Below are 16,109 nucleotides of genomic sequence, written 5' to 3'. Positions count from 1 at the left end.
GTCGCGATCCCAAATTAAAGGATGAGATTAGAAACCAGTTATTTTCTTTATATCAACTGTTTTTGAGGACTGCTAATATTTTTGAGGTAAGTTTTTAGGCCACTTGCAATGATCACGACATGCAAAGTCTCAATAGTGTGCACTGCATCCCATTGAAATCAATGTGCTTCTGTCAGACCTGAAGTGTATTCTGGAATCTGTGTGCATGGTGCAATTCACATCTGGGATGTTTGGAGGGGAGGAAAGAGGGAGCAGGAGTGATGGGGGGGGGGGGATGATAGAGTTTGGGCCAGCTGCACAGCAAATCTGTTTATTCTGCCCAATTTGGCATCAAACACAACAGGCTGCTGAGTGCCTGATACTGCTGCGGTGCCCCATTAAAATAGAATTTATTGCTGCCTTAAGAGCAGCATGCATTACACACTTTCTCTCCTCCCTCGCTCTCATTTGCACTTCTTCTCATCCCTGGCTGGCTGTTTCCTGTTTGTATTTTTTTCTCACCAGCTGCTGTCAGACAAGCTCGTCAGAGTGGCTCATTACAGGGCCAAATGGGCAGAGAAATACAACCATGCCCGCCTACCCATCAGCCCCCACCACCCTGGCATAAACACCTATCCTGTCACCTGAGAGAATGCCTGACACTTAATTGAAAGCCCGTCTCTATTTCCGTCGTGGCTGCAAGGGACAGATATCATACCTGGATAAAGGTGCAAAAAGTTACCTAAGTTTTCATATAGAAATATAAGTCTGAATGAGCCTTTGCTTGGTGCTGATCAAGTCTCCTGGTATACAGAACCATGCTTTCTCTAAATGTTACATTTCTATTATAGCTGACAATACCTCCCCTCAATGACTGCTGTGACGTTACAATAAGTTGGAAAGCTTGGACAATTTTTCACTCTCATTAAGAGGCAGCATCCTACTATCCAGATGAGGAATCGCGAGCATCCCAGATGTGTCACATTATGTCAAATATCTATCATGGATGTGGTGCGTTTGATGACCTTGAACACCAAGTGCAATTGGGATAAGTCTGGTTTATTAGTATTTCAAATGAATTTACTTGGTTGAGGGAATTATTGAAATACAGAAGCAATTACTGCTAAAGTGAGAGTATGGAGACCTTGATGTGTGTAGTAGGGAAATGGACTGAGATTCCTGTTTAGTTCAGTGGATATGTTAATTTGAAAATGTTTCCCCTCATAACACAAACATATACACACACGACGCAAGCCAAACGAGACTACTTTTGCCACAGTTCTGGCTCTGGTACATTAGAAATGACAGGCCTTCAAAGAAGCAGGACGTTTTCAGTGACAGGTTCCTGCCAACTGACTGACATCATGGGTCGCCTGGGCCGGCAGCACATAAGCACACACACCACTGACTTTGGAGCTTCCACCACCACCTCTTGCATGTTTTATTCATGGCTGTCGGAGACTGGCGGCACACACACACACACGCACGCTAGAATCGCACCTCAGGCAGACACATACACACGTTCAGAAAATACTATTCTGTTAATGAATAAATTGTGATTATTATTGTACACCAAATCCTTACCTGCCAACATGACATTAGACTTTGACATTAGATCACAAATGATTGTATCCAAAGATTAACTGTACCTCACACATACCATTATCTGTAAGGTACTTCAGTCGAGCAGTGAATTTCAAACACAGATTCAACCACAAAGACCAGGAAAGTTTTCTGATGCCTCGCAGAGAAGGGCAGCTATTGGTAGATGGGTAAAAAAAAAAGCAGACATTGAATATCCCTTTAAACATGGTGAAGTTATTAATTACACTTTGGATGGTGTATTACTGCACCCAGTCACTACAAAAATAGGTGTCCTTCCTAACTCAGTGGCCGGAGAGGAAGACAGCTGCTCAGGGATTTCACCATGAGGCCAATGGTCACTTAAACCGTTACAGAGTTCAATGGTTGTGATAGGAGAAAAATAAGCATGGATCAACAACCTTTTAGTTACTCTACAATACTAACCTAATTGACAGAATGAAAAGAAGGAAGCCTGTACAGAATACAAATATTACAAAACATGCATCATGTTTGCAACACCAAAGTAATATTGCAAAAAATGTGGGAAGTCAATTTACTTTTTTGTCCTGAAAACAAAGTGTTATGTTTGGGGCAGATCCAATACTGAGTACCACTCTCCATAATTTTTTTAACACAGTAGTGGCTGCATCATGTTATGGGCATGCTTGTAATCATTAAGGACCTTGGAGTTTTTTAGGATTAAAAATAAACAGAATAGAGCTAAGCACAGGAAAAATCCTAGAGGAAAACCTGGTTGTCTGCTTTCCACCAGACACTGGGAGATGAATTCACAGGGGCTGAATACTTATCTAATCAAGATATTTGAGTGTTTTATTTTCTGTAAATAGTAAAAAAAAAAAAGAAGTTTTATTCCACTTTGACACCACAGAGTATTTTGGGGGTGTGAATACTTTCTGAAGGCACTGTATATAAATCAACATTTCCTTGCCCAGGGACCCCCTTTCAGGCAAACTGGCAAAACATTTTTTTCACATTTCTTGTCTTATCATTAGGTGAATGATAATGCCAAGGAAAAAGTAATCAACATTTTAAAATGAATAGATTTGTTAGATCGTTTTTCATTATTTTGACCTCCCCACATTATAGTTGAAAGAGGAAGTGTAAACTCTAACATAGTCTATTAGGTAGAAAGATAACGCCAAACATGGTTGCCAAGAGCAGCTGTTTAGCCATGTGTTGGCAAAAATGTATGTCCAATTCAAGAAAACTTACCAGCAGCCAGAGGCACTTACCGACTAGTAGCCTATTTGAGTGTGCTTTTTCAAAGCCTATGTCAGATACTCCAGTGAGTGAAATTAAGTTGACATCATTAGAAATATATATTCTGCTCTTGTCTACTATAGGTATGTCATTGAAAATGTGTTTATTCTGTTGTTTCTAGCGATATTCATAGAAACGTTGAAATAAAACAAATATTTGACTTTCTTTTAAATATATTTTCGCGGACCCCCTGCAGTACCGGCCGCAGACTCACTTGAAGACAATATCATCAAGTTTGTGAAGAAAGAGCTGTAGAGGATAAAAAGGATTCCAGATCTCCCAGAATGCTTTGGAAGTCAAAGGGAGAATGAGGAAGGGGTGAACACTGAATGAGGATCAGCTGAGCAGTGCCAGAGAGGGCGGTCTGAAGATCACACTGCACGTCCTGAGGAACATGAACCAGAATGAGCTCGCTAACGAACTATATAGAACTAAGAAATATTTAAATAATATTTTAATACGTTTATATAATATGAGCCAAACAAAATGTGTTAGCTTAAAAAGCCCGTTAGTGCAATCAGATTGTGTAATTAAGCATGAATTTGCATGTAGTCTCTAGGTTTAATGCTAAATTCATGAAATACACAGTATATACCAAACAAAGTAAATACCTTAGTATTTTGTAGATAATTAAAAACATCTGTTGCACATAGACTTTCAGCTTGAAATCGTGAATACAATAAAAAAAAAGTACAAAAATAAAGTTCTGGTTAAATGTTCTGTTTTTGGCCTCGAAGTGGCGCAGCTGTCTAAGGCACTGCATCACATTAGGTGCCACTACAGCCCCAGGTTTGAGCCCAGGTTGTGTTACAGCTGGCTGTGAACTGGAAAACCCATGAGGGGGTGCACAATTGGCCCAGCATTGTCTGGGTTAGGGGAAGGTTTGGCCAGCCGCGATTTCCTTGTTCCATCGCGCTCTAGCAAGCTGATGGCAGTTGTACTGTGTTTCCTCCGACACGTTGGTGTGGATGGCTTCTGGGTTAAGCGAGCAGTGTGTCAAGAAGCAGTGCAGCTTGGCAGGGTTGTGTTTTGGAGGATGCATGGCTCTCAACCTTCACCTTTCCCGAGTCAGTACGGGAGTTGCAGCGATGGGACAAGACTGTACCAATTGTATATCACGAAACTGGGGTAAAAGTACCAAAAATATATATTTTTTAGATACACTTGCCAAGAGGTGCCAACAAAAACTTAAATCTCATCTGAAGAAGAAGTTTGAAAGTATAATTGAGGGAATATCTAAACTAGGAAACACAACACTTCTCAACAAGATCTACACAGAGCTCTATATCACTGAGGGTGGAAGTAGAGAGGTCAATAATGAACATGAGGTACAGTGGCTTGCGAAAGTATTCACCCCCTTGGCATTTTTCCAATTTTGTTGCCTTACAACCTGGAATTTAAACATATTTTTTTGGGGGAGGTTTGTATCATTTGATTTACACAACATGTCTACCACCTTGAAGATGCAAAATATTTTTTTTTGCGAAACAAACAAGAAAACAGACAACTTGAGCATACATAACTATTCACCTCCCCCCCACCACCAAAATTCAATACTTTGTAGAGCCACCTTTTGCAGCAATTACTGCTGCAAGTCTCTTGGGGTATGTCTCTATACGCTTGGTACATATAGCCATTTGGGATTTTTGCCCATTCTTCAAGGCAAAACTGCTCCAGCTCCTTCCAGTTGGATGTGTTCCAATGGTGTACAGCAATATTTAAGTCATACCACAGATTCTTAATTGGATTGAGGTCTGGGCTTTGACTAGGCCATTCCAAGACATTTCAATGTTTCCCCTTAAACCACTCAAGTGTTGCTTTGGCAGTATGCTTAGGGTCATTGTTCTGCTGGAAGGTGAACCTCCGTCCCAGTCTCAAATCTCTGGAAGACTGAAACAGGTTTCCCTCGAGAATCTTCCTGTATTTAGCATCCATCAGTCCTTCAATTCTGACCAGTTTCCCAGTCCCTGCTGATGAAAAACATCCCCACAGCATGATGCTGCCACCACCATGCTCCACTGTGGGTATGAGGTTCTCGAGGTGTTGGGTTTGCGCCAGAGATTTTTCCTTGATGGCCAAAAAGCAAAATTTTAGTCTCATCTGACCAGAGTACCTCCTTACATATGTTATATTACCTTTATTTATACGTGTTTTTCTCATTGAGATAATATCTCTTTTCCAAGAGAGACCTGGTTATGTTTGGGGAGTCTCCCACATGCCTTTTGGCGAACGTCAAACGTGTTTTTTTGTTGTTTTCTTTTTTAACCAATGGCTTTTTTTTCCTGGACACTCTTCCGTAAAGCCCAGCTCTGTGGAGTGTACAGCTTAAAGTGATCCTATGGACAGATACTCCAATCTCCGCTTTGCAGCTCCTTCAGGGTTATCTTTGGTCTCTTTATTGCCTCTGATTAACACCCTCCTTGCCTATTCCATGAGTTTTGGTGGGCGACCCTCTCTTGGCAAGTGTGTTGTGGTGCCATAGTCTTTAAAAAAATGTATAATGGGTTTAATGGTGCTCCGTGGGATGTTCAAAGTTTATGATATTTTTTTATAACCCAATCGTGATCTGTACTTCTCCACAACTTTGTCCGTGACCTGTTTGGAGAGCTCCTTGGTCCGCTTGTTTGGTGGTGTCCCTTGCTTTGTGGTGTTGCAGACTCTGAGGCCTTTCAGAACTGGTGTATATATACTGAGATCATGTGACAGATCATGTGACATTGCACACAGGTGGACTTTATTTAAGTAATTATGTGACTTCTGAAGGTAATTGGTTGCACCAGATCTTATTTAGGGGCTTCAGAGCAAAGGGTAAATATGCACGCACCACATTTTTGTTTTGTAATCTTTTGAATTTTTTAAAAACAAGTTATTTTTTCATTTCACTTCACCAATTTGGACTATTTTGTGCATGTCCATTACATGAAATCCAATTACAAATCAATTTAAATGACGGGCTGTAATGCAACAAAATAGGAAAAACTCCAAGGGGGGTGAACACGTTTGCAAGTCACTGTATCATGGGAAAGATGAGCCAGATCCACACTGGAATAAAGAAAGTCAAGACCCTGGGAAAACTGGCTTTCAAACAGCTGTAGAAAGGGAATCAGATGTTCTATGAGGACCTGAGAGAGTGTGGCATTGATGTCAGAGAAGCGTCCGTGTTCTCAGGAGTGTGCACACAGATCTTTAGAGAGGAGTGTATGCTGTACCAGGAGAAAGTGTTCATCTGCGCATCCAGGATTTTCTGGCTGCTTTATGTGTTTCTCACATTCGACAATGACAATGTTAACCTTTTGGATGAACCACAAATCAACCTTTAGTCAAGATGAGAATTCTGAAATTAGCCGACATGTGTGCCGTGGATAAGGCCTTACGGAGTGAGAGTGGGCACCTGGACCTGTTTCTCAGCTTCCTTCTCGGCCTCTCGCTGGAGTCCAGTCACACTCGACTCAGAGGCCTTCTGACACAGACAAGAAGCAGCGCATAGACCAATATGAGGATAGTGGAATACATCAAGGAGAATATCAGGGACATACCCTCAGGGAGATGCTTCAATCTGTTCCACTGTCTGAATGAGCTGAATGACCATTCTCTTGGTCAAACGCTACATGCAGAATGTCTCTCAGAGGCCAACCTCTCACCTGCTCGGTGGTCATCACTGGTCTTTGTGTTGCTGACTTCAAAAGAGGAGCTGGATGTGTTTGACCAGAAAATATTCTCCAAATCACAGAAGGGGCTTCTGAGGGTGTCACGCCCTGATCTGTTTCACCCGTCTTTGTGCTCGTCTCCAACACCCTCCAGGTGTCGCCCATCTTCCCCACATATCCCCTTGGTATTTATACCCGTGTTTTCTGTCTGTTTGTGCCAGTTTGCCTTGTTTGTCTCAAGTCAACCAGCGGTTTCTCAGATCCTGTTATTCCCCAGTATCTCTTTTACCTCGACCTTCTGGTCTTGACCCTTGCCTGTTCTGACTCTGAGCCCACCTGCCGTCCTGTACCTTTGCCGCTACTCTGGATTATCGACCCCTGCCTGCCTCGACCTGTCGTTTCTCTGCCCCTGTTGTTGCAATAAACATTGTTACTTCAACACAGTCTGCACTTGGGTCTTACCTGAAACCTGATAGAGGGTTCTGCCAGTGGTCAAAACATTCAATACAGCTCTGTAGGTACATGTTAAAAACAGACAGAATATTCCTATACTGTATATCAAAATAAAACATGAACACTACAATTACCAATTTTTCTCAAATGAGATGCTACACACAAACCCTGAACATTGCATATTTCTACATTTCATTTAGGTTGAATGGGTGTAACCTCACAGAGAAAGTTGGCATCTTTATAATTACACTTTTAATTATGTTGTAAACGTGTGAATGACATTTTACATTTATACATTTGAGTCATTTAGCAGACGCTCGTATCCAGAGCGACTTGCATACAGTGCATAGATTTTTATACTTTTCCCCCCCGTACCAGGTGTATAGTGCCATATAATAAGCTCTCTGCAGGCTGTCAGGCTTCCTGGTCTCAGCAGAAGGTCAAACCCTTCCCACCTGGGAGAGCTGGAACCAAGTTACAATCACCCAGGAGACTCAAGAAGTGATGCTGCTTTCCGCTGGTCTGGTGGATCCTCACCAAAGACTTGAGAAACTGAAATATGTTGAGGGTTTGTGTCAAACTGTATTCATGTGACATTGACCGTGCGTGTGTGCGCGCGATACTGAAATATGGAATCATGGTCATTTTTTGTATTTTTTTCCCCCAAATGAGTCGTTGTAAAATCAAGACTTGTAAGTGAATGCATTTGATTTGTCAATTCATATAAGACATCTTCTAATCCCTCCTGACGTGATTACATGACAGTAGAGAAATGAACAGGGTTGGTTGACTCTATTGATGTGATAGGATCAACTAAAAAGATGCCAGTGAGCTCACACTAGATTGAAACACAACAGACAGAAAGCTCTTTCTGTCTGAAAAGAACAGAAAGGTGACACGGGTGATAGAGGAGCAGCCGTATCCTGATCACCCAGAGAGATTTGACTACAGCTCCTGTGCAGACAGGGTCTGACTGGGCGCTGTTACCGGGAAGCAGAGTGGAGCGTGTAAAGACTGGTATAGGAGTGACATATAGAGGAAATAGGAGAAGAATGGGTTTTGACAGTTTTCTTGGATACAATGACAAGTCGTGGTGCCTGAGCACATATAGTAACTGTTACACTGCCAGACACAATGATAAGAAGACTGACATACTTGTCCCCTTCTTCCCCTTCAGCTCCTACAGAGTAGGAGTGTATCTGGCGGCTGGCACTCTGAACTCCTACAGTCACCCCTGCACACATTCCAGACCATATTCACTGAGCCCCTCTTCCCAGGGTTTATGCTTTGGAATGTTGACTCCTCGGTTTCCCTGTGCCGGATAAAATAGTCTCCTGTGTTCCTGTTAATAAAACTGTGAAATTGCTGGGATATGTTTCCCTGTGAATATGACAACACACACACACACACACACACACACACACACACACACACACACACACACACACACACACACACACACACACACACACACACACACACACACACACACACACACACACACACACACACACACACACACACACACACACACACACACACACACACACACACACACACACACACACACACACATTCTAGAATGTAATAACAGAATTCTACCAGGTTGTATAGTTTTTTTTTGTTGTCTTCATGCATCTGCCTTATTGTTGTAATAGTTACCTCTCAGTCGGTGCCCACTGGTTATGATTTACATTTGGTTGAGTTGTCAGCTAACGTGAATTCAACGTGAAATTAACAAAAACATTCACCAAGTCATTGGATTTAGGTTAACAGTTGATTACTTTTTGCAAGTCCAATTAGTTTCCCACGTTGATTCAACGTCATCTCATAGATTTTGGGGGTTGAAATGACATGGAAACAACATTGATTAAATCAGTTTCTGCCAAGTGAGCTGCCTAGCCTGTGTTATTCAAGTGTGATTACCTTTAAATTAATCGGACTCTTCCTAAAATACATTTTTGAATTTGTCAGTGTCATTTATGTTGATGTTTGTGTTTTTGTAAAATACAAAAATATACATAAGCATTGCAATACATCCTGGCCATGGACTAATCATCAGTAACCCTTCTGTGGAGATCAGCCCATTTGTCTCTGTCTCTCTCCTCTCTCGCTCTTATCTTTGGACTCATCGGGGGGCGGGGGTGGGAGAAAAGAGGCTCACGTGGGAAGAGAGAGACCATAGTCCACAGACACCCATCCATCACTATCGCTATTGGATAGTTGTGTAACTAAGCGATAAGGTTAAAGAAAATCGATTTAGTCACCACATAGGTCATTCCACATATTGTTCACTAGGGGGTACTGTTGCACTATTATGTAATCCATCATGCAAACAGCTGACAGTTCACACTGGGCACACGCTGGTTGAATCAATGTTGTTTCCACGTCATTTCAACAAAATTACGTTGAACTAACGTGGAATAGAAACTGTTCTCAGTGGGTTTATTCCTCTCTCGTCTCACTGAGCCTGGCACGAACACATAGTCTTTTCCAAGTGCACCAGCTCATTTGAGGTACCTTTTCCCTATAGTTGTCAATGGTTTAGAGTAAATACCTACGTTCTTGCCTTATCATTTAGCCAAATCCAAGGGTACATGTTGCCTACTGCATAGGTTGCCAACTTCCCTACCCTCCTTATGGAGTGCTACCGGACCATTGTTCCAACCCTTCTTTAACAACCCTGGTTCTACCAATCAGCAGCTTAACTGGACCTTGATTTGGTGAATATGGTGAGTTCAAGCAGGGATGGAACAAAAGCCTGTACACTCTCCAAGAGGAGGGTTGCTAAGTTGGCAAACCCTAATGCACTTACTCAGAGTCAGATTACATATATTAGTATCGTAGGGATATAAATATATTATATTTCCATTATTAAGAACCTCTTGTCTTGGTTGAAACCCCCAGGTTCAATATTGTGCAAGGTGGATACATAAATACATATTAAATCGGCATCGAGGTAACTATGTACCTCATTAAACATGTTCTTCATGTGTATGTTCGGGATTGATCTACTCAGAAGAACAAAGGTAGGAGGCATGGCCTCATTATCACCTTTGATCAAAGGTCACGGCGGGTGAATGATGTCAAATTAAACCACAGTGAACTTCAGACAAATAGTCTCTGATCAACATGATGTGAGATGCCACAGCACTGAATAACGCAGCAATAATGCTATCCCTCTGTGGCAGATTTTGCAACAACCTCTGTTTAGGAACACAGAAATATAGTGGGGAGACAGGCTTTTGTCATAGGGATTAGGAATGTCCTCAAATGTGCACCGCACAGGTGGGCAACAATTGAATAAATATTTCTTGCTGAAGACAAACCTGTTTTGGATGACAGGTTCATATATGAGGCCATTTACTGTAAATGTCTATGAAGTTATTGTTGCACCAAGGCTTTCTAATGTTCTTGGCCCAAATGCGATCCAACAGGTGGATGAACCTCAGGATTGCTCTCTTGTGATTGGAGAAGGCAGATGGCGGCAGACTGCAGAGACCGTTTTTGAAAAGATGGACCACACACATATTTGGATATGCTTCCTTGAGATCTGTAGCAGAATTGCTTTATAGTATCTGTACCCAACATAAAACATTTTAGGCAAAACTCATGCTCATCGTTTTGGGTTAATCGATGCAAACATTAGCATCTGGTTGCTAATAGCTTAAGTCTTTTATAAAAAATGTATTTATTTTTATTTCACCTATATTTAACCAGGTAGGCCAGTTGAGAACAAGTTCTCATGTACAGCTGCGACCTGGCCAAGATAAAGCAAAGCAGTGCGACAAAAGCAACAACACAGAGTTACACATAAACAAATGTACAGTCAATAACTCAATAGAAAAATCTATGTACAGTATGTGCAAATGTAGAAGAGTAGGGAGGTAAGGCAATAAATAGGCCATAGAGGCAAAATAATTACAATTTAGCATTAACACTGGAGTGATAGATGTGCAGAAGATGGTGTGCAAGTAGAGATATTGGGATGCAAATGAGCAAGAGGATAAATAACAATATGGGGATGAGGTAGTTGGGTGTGCTATATAAGACTTCAGCTTCAGTGATTTATGCAATTCGTTCCAGTCATTGGCAGCAGAGAACTGGAAGGAAAGGCGGCCAAAGGAAGTGTTGGCTTTGGGGATAACCAGTGAAATATACCTGCTGGAGAGCATGCTACGGGTGGGTGTTACTATGGTGACCAGTGAGCTGAGACAAGGTGGGGATTTACCTAGCGAAGACTTATAGATGACCTGGAGCCAGTGGGTTTGGCGACGGATATGTAGTGGGGGCCAGCCAGCAAGAGCATACAGGTGGCAGTGGTGGGTAGCATATGGGTATTTGGTGACAAAACGGATGGCACTGTGATAGACTGCATCCAGTTTGCTGAGTAGAGTGTTGGAGGCTATTTTGTAAATGACATTGCCAAAGTCAAGAATCGGTAGGATAGTCCGTTTTACGAGGGTATGTTTGACAGCATGAGTGAAGGAGGCTATTTTGCAAAATAGGAAGCTGGTTCTAGATTTATTTTTGGATTGGAAATGCTTAATGTGAGTCTGGAAGGCGAGTTTCCAGTCTAAGCAGACACCTAGGTATTTGTAGTTGTCCACATATTCTAAGTCAGAACCGTCCAGAGTGTTGATGCTAGTCGGGCGTGCGGGTGCGAACAGCAATCGGTTGAAGAGCATGCACTTAGTTTTACTAGCATTTAAAAGCAGTTGGAGGCCACGGAAGGAGTGTTGTATGGCATTGAAGCTCGTTTGGAGGTTTGTCAGCACAGTGTCCAAATCTTGAAAGCCAGTGTCAGGTTAATTTGCTATGCACCAAACGGAAACAAAACAGACTGAAGAAGGAAGGGGCTACCAATGTTTTCAAATGTTTTCTATTGCATGTCTTAACAGACACAACCCAGGTGGCACTTGCAGGTTCTCAACAAAAAAACCTGCCAAGGTAAGAAAAAGATTAATGAATTCTGAATTATGTTTGTAAAAATGGTCACAGACCATTGACTATTGCCCTGGACAAAATCCACTGGCCATGATTACATATCAATTACCACAAGATTGTGACAATTTAGTTCAAGGCTGTGTAATAAACTGGTCTCCTCTCCAGCATAGGGCAATTCGTAAGGGCAAGCTGTGCACCGATTTCTCAATGACTTTGGCATATGCTAATGAACCCCAGAGATTCCTCATTCGCACATAAATGTCTCCTGTTATGAATTAGATACCAATTGATACAAATGGGCTTTAGCCTCCAGTGTATCTCCTTGCTTCTGACCATTTTCTTACATACACAGCTCACGCTGACAATCCCCCACAGCATGGAGAAAAAAGCTTTGTACATAGAAGCAAAGACTATAGAAATGCTTCCTCCCTTTCACTATATTCAGATCTACTTGGTTGGCATCCATTTTTTATTCATTTCCTGTTAATTGCTTGAGCATAGTGGAAGCAGGCTGGGATATGTTCCGGGTTGGCCTCTGAGAATAACATTGACGTATACACTGACATGGTGACTGAGTTCATCAGGAAGTGTATAGCGGATGTTGTTCCCACCGTGACTATTAAAACCTATCCAAACAAAAAAAACATGGATAGATGTCAGCATTCACACAATACTGAAAAAATGCAAACAACCCAGTTATGCCCTCCGTAAGGCAATCAAACAGACAAACGTCAGTACAGAGACAAAGTGGAGTCGCAATTCAACGGCTGAGACACAAGACGTACTGTATGTGGCAGGGACTCCAGACAATCACAGATTATAAAGGAAAACCCAGCCATGTCACGGTCACGGTCTTGCTCCCAGACAAGCTAAACACGTTCTTTGCCAGCCTAGAGGAAAACACAATGCCGCCGACGCGGGCCACCTCTGCGGGCCACTGCTGCGGGCTGCCGCTCCCGAGTACTGTGAGCTCTCATTCTCCGAAACTGACATGAGGAAGACATTTAAGCGTGTTAACCCTCGCAAGGCCCCGATGGCATCCATAGCCACGTCCTCAGAGCATGCTCAGACCAGCTGGCTGGAGTGTTTACAGGCATATTCAATATCTCACTATTCCAGTCTGCTGTCCCCACTTGCTTCAAGATGTCCACCATTGTTCCTGTACCCAAGAAAGCGAAGGTAACTGAACTAAATTACTATAGCCCCGTAGCACTCACTTCTGTAATCAAGAAGTTCTTTGAGAGGCTAGTTATGGATCAAATCACTTCCACCTTACCTGACACCCTAGACCCATTGCAATTTGCATATCGCCCATATAGATCCCAGGATGACACAATCAGCATCACACTGAAAACTGCCCTATCCCATCTGGACAAGAGGGATACCTATGTAAGAATTCTGTTCATTGACTACAGCTCAGCCTTCAATAACATAGTACCCTCCAAGCTCATCATTAAGCTTGGGGCCCTGGGTCTGAACCCTGCGCTGTGCAACTGGGTCCTGGACTTCCTGACGGCAGCCCCCAGGTGGTGAAGGTAGGAAACAACATCTCCACTCCGCTGATCCCCACAAGGATGCGTTCTCAGCCCTCTCCTGTACTCCCAGTTCACCCATGACTGCGTGGCCATGCACACCTCCAACTCAAACATCAAGTTTGCAGATGACACTACAGCGACGAGACAGCCTTACAGGGAGGAGGTGAGGGCCCTGGCGGAATGGTGGCAAGAAAATAAGCTCTACCTCAAAGTCAACAAAATTAAAGAGCTGATCGGGGACTTCAGGAGACAGCAGACATAGAACGTCCTCATCCACATTGAGGGCCAGAAAGGCCAAAGTTGAAATGGTGAAAAGTTCCTCGCCGTACACATCGCTGACAATCTGAAATGGTCCACCCAAGCAGACAGCGCTTCTTCAACCTCAGGAGGCTGAAGAAATTTGGCTTGGCCCCTAAGACCCTCAAAAACCTTTATAGATGCACCATTGAGAGCATCCTATCGGGCGGTATCACCGCCTGGTACGGTAACTGCAACGACCGAAAGCCCAGGGCTCTCCAGAAGGTGGTGCAGTCTGTCCCACGCATCAACGGGGGCACACTGCCTGCCCTCCAGGTGTCACAGGAAGGTTAAGAAGCTCATCAAGGACACCAGCCACCAGAGCCACGGTCTGTTCAACCCTCTACCATCAAGAAGGTGAGGTCAGTCCATGTGCATCAAAGCTAGGACCGAAAGACTGAAGGCCTTCAGAACGTTAAATAGTCACCACTAGCTGGCCTTTGCCCAGTACCCGGCCCTGAACTTTAGTCACTGTCACTAGCCGGCTACCACCAAGTTACTCAACCTTGCACCTTAGAGGCTGCTGCCCTATGTATATAGACACTTATAGAAACTTATAGAAACTTTTTCACAAGGTTTTCACACACTGTTGCTGGTATTTTGGCCCATTCCTCCATGCAGATCTCCTATAGAGCAGTGATGTTTTGGGGCTGTTGCTGGGCAACATGGACTTTCAACTCCCTCCAAAGATTTTCTATGGGGTTGAGATCTGGAGACTGGCTAGGCCACTCCAGGACCTTGAAATGTTTCTTACGAAGCCACCCCTTCGTTGCCCGGGCGGTGTGTTTGGGATCATTGTCATGCTGAAAGTCCCAGCCACGTTTCATCTTCAATGCCCTTGCTGATGGAAGGAGGTTTTCACTCAAAATCTCACGATACATGGCCCCATTCATTCTTTCCTTTACACGGATCAGTTGTCCTGGTCCCTTTGCAGAATAACAGCCCCAAAGCATGATGTTTCCAGCCCCATGCTTCACAGTAGGTATGGTGTTCTTTGGATGCAACTCAGCATTCTTTGTCCTCCAAACACGACGAGTTGAGTTTTTACCAATAAGTTATATTTTGGTTTCATCTGACCATATGACATTCTCCCAACCTTCTTCTGGATCATCCAAATGCTCTCTAGCAAACTTCAGACGGGCCTGGACATGTACTGGCTTAAGCAGGGGGACACGTCTGGCACTGCAGGATTTGAGTCCCTGGCGGCGTAGTGTGTTACTGATGGTAGGCTTTGTTACTTTGGTCCCAGCTCTCTGCAGGTCATTCACTAGGTCCCCCCGTGTGGTTCTGGGATTTTTGCTCACCGTTTTTGTGATCATTTTGACCCCACGGGGTGAGATCTTACGTGGAGCCCCAGATCGAGGGAGATTATCAGTGGTCTTGTATGTCTTCCATTTCCTAATAATTGCTCCCACAGTTGATTTATTCAAATCAAGCTGCTTACCTATTGCAGATTCAGTCTTCCCAGCCTGGTACAGGTCTACAATTTTGTTTCTGGTGTCCTTTGACAGCTCTTTGGTCTTGGCCATAGTGGAGTGTGGAGTGTGACTGTTTGAGGTTGTGGACAGGTGTCTTTTATACTGATAACAAGTTCAAACAGGTGCCATTACCGTTGTGAAACCAATCTTGTTTTCATCAGACCAGATAATCTTGTTTTCTTTAGGTTCCATTTGGCAAACTCCAATCGGGCTGGCATGTGCCTTTTACTACCATAAAGGCTTGATTGGTGGAGTGCTGCAGAGATGGTTGTCCTTCTGGAAGGTTCTCCCATCTCCACAGAGGAACTCTGGAGCTCTGTCAGAGTGACCATCGGGTTCTTGGTCACCTCCCTAACAAAGTCCATTCTCCCCCGATTGCTCAGTTTGGCTGGGCGGCCAGCTCTAGGAAGAGTCTTGGCGGTTCCGAACTTCTTCCATTTAAGAATGATGGAGGCCAATTTGTTCTTTGGGACCTTCAATGTTGCAGATATTTTTTGGTACCCTTCCCCAGATCTGTGCCTCGACACAATCCTGTCTCAGAGCTCTACGGACAATTTCTTTGACCTCATGGCTTGGTTTTTGCTCTGACATGCATTGTCAACTGTAGGACCTTATATAGACAAGTGTGAGCCTTTCCAAATCATGTCCAATCAATTGAATTTACCACAGGAGGACTCAAATCAAGTTTTAGAATCATCTCAAGGATGATCAATGGAAACAGGATGCACCTAAACTCAATTTCGAGTTCCATAGCAAAGGGTCTGAATAGTTATATAAATAAGATATTTCTGTTTTTTTATCTTTCATTAATTTGCAAACATTTTTAAACACTTGTTTTCACTTTGTCCTTATTGGGTATTGTGTGTAGACTGGTGATGATATACACAATGTTTTATTATTAATTAATT

Source organism: Oncorhynchus mykiss, chromosome 17, assembly GCF_057628025.1.
Source record: "Oncorhynchus mykiss isolate SJ-2025 chromosome 17, ASM5762802v1, whole genome shotgun sequence".
Classification (NCBI taxonomy): domain Eukaryota; kingdom Metazoa; phylum Chordata; class Actinopteri; order Salmoniformes; family Salmonidae; genus Oncorhynchus; species Oncorhynchus mykiss.
The sequence above is the reverse complement of the archived record's forward strand: the minus strand, read 5'-3'. Positions refer to the sequence as shown.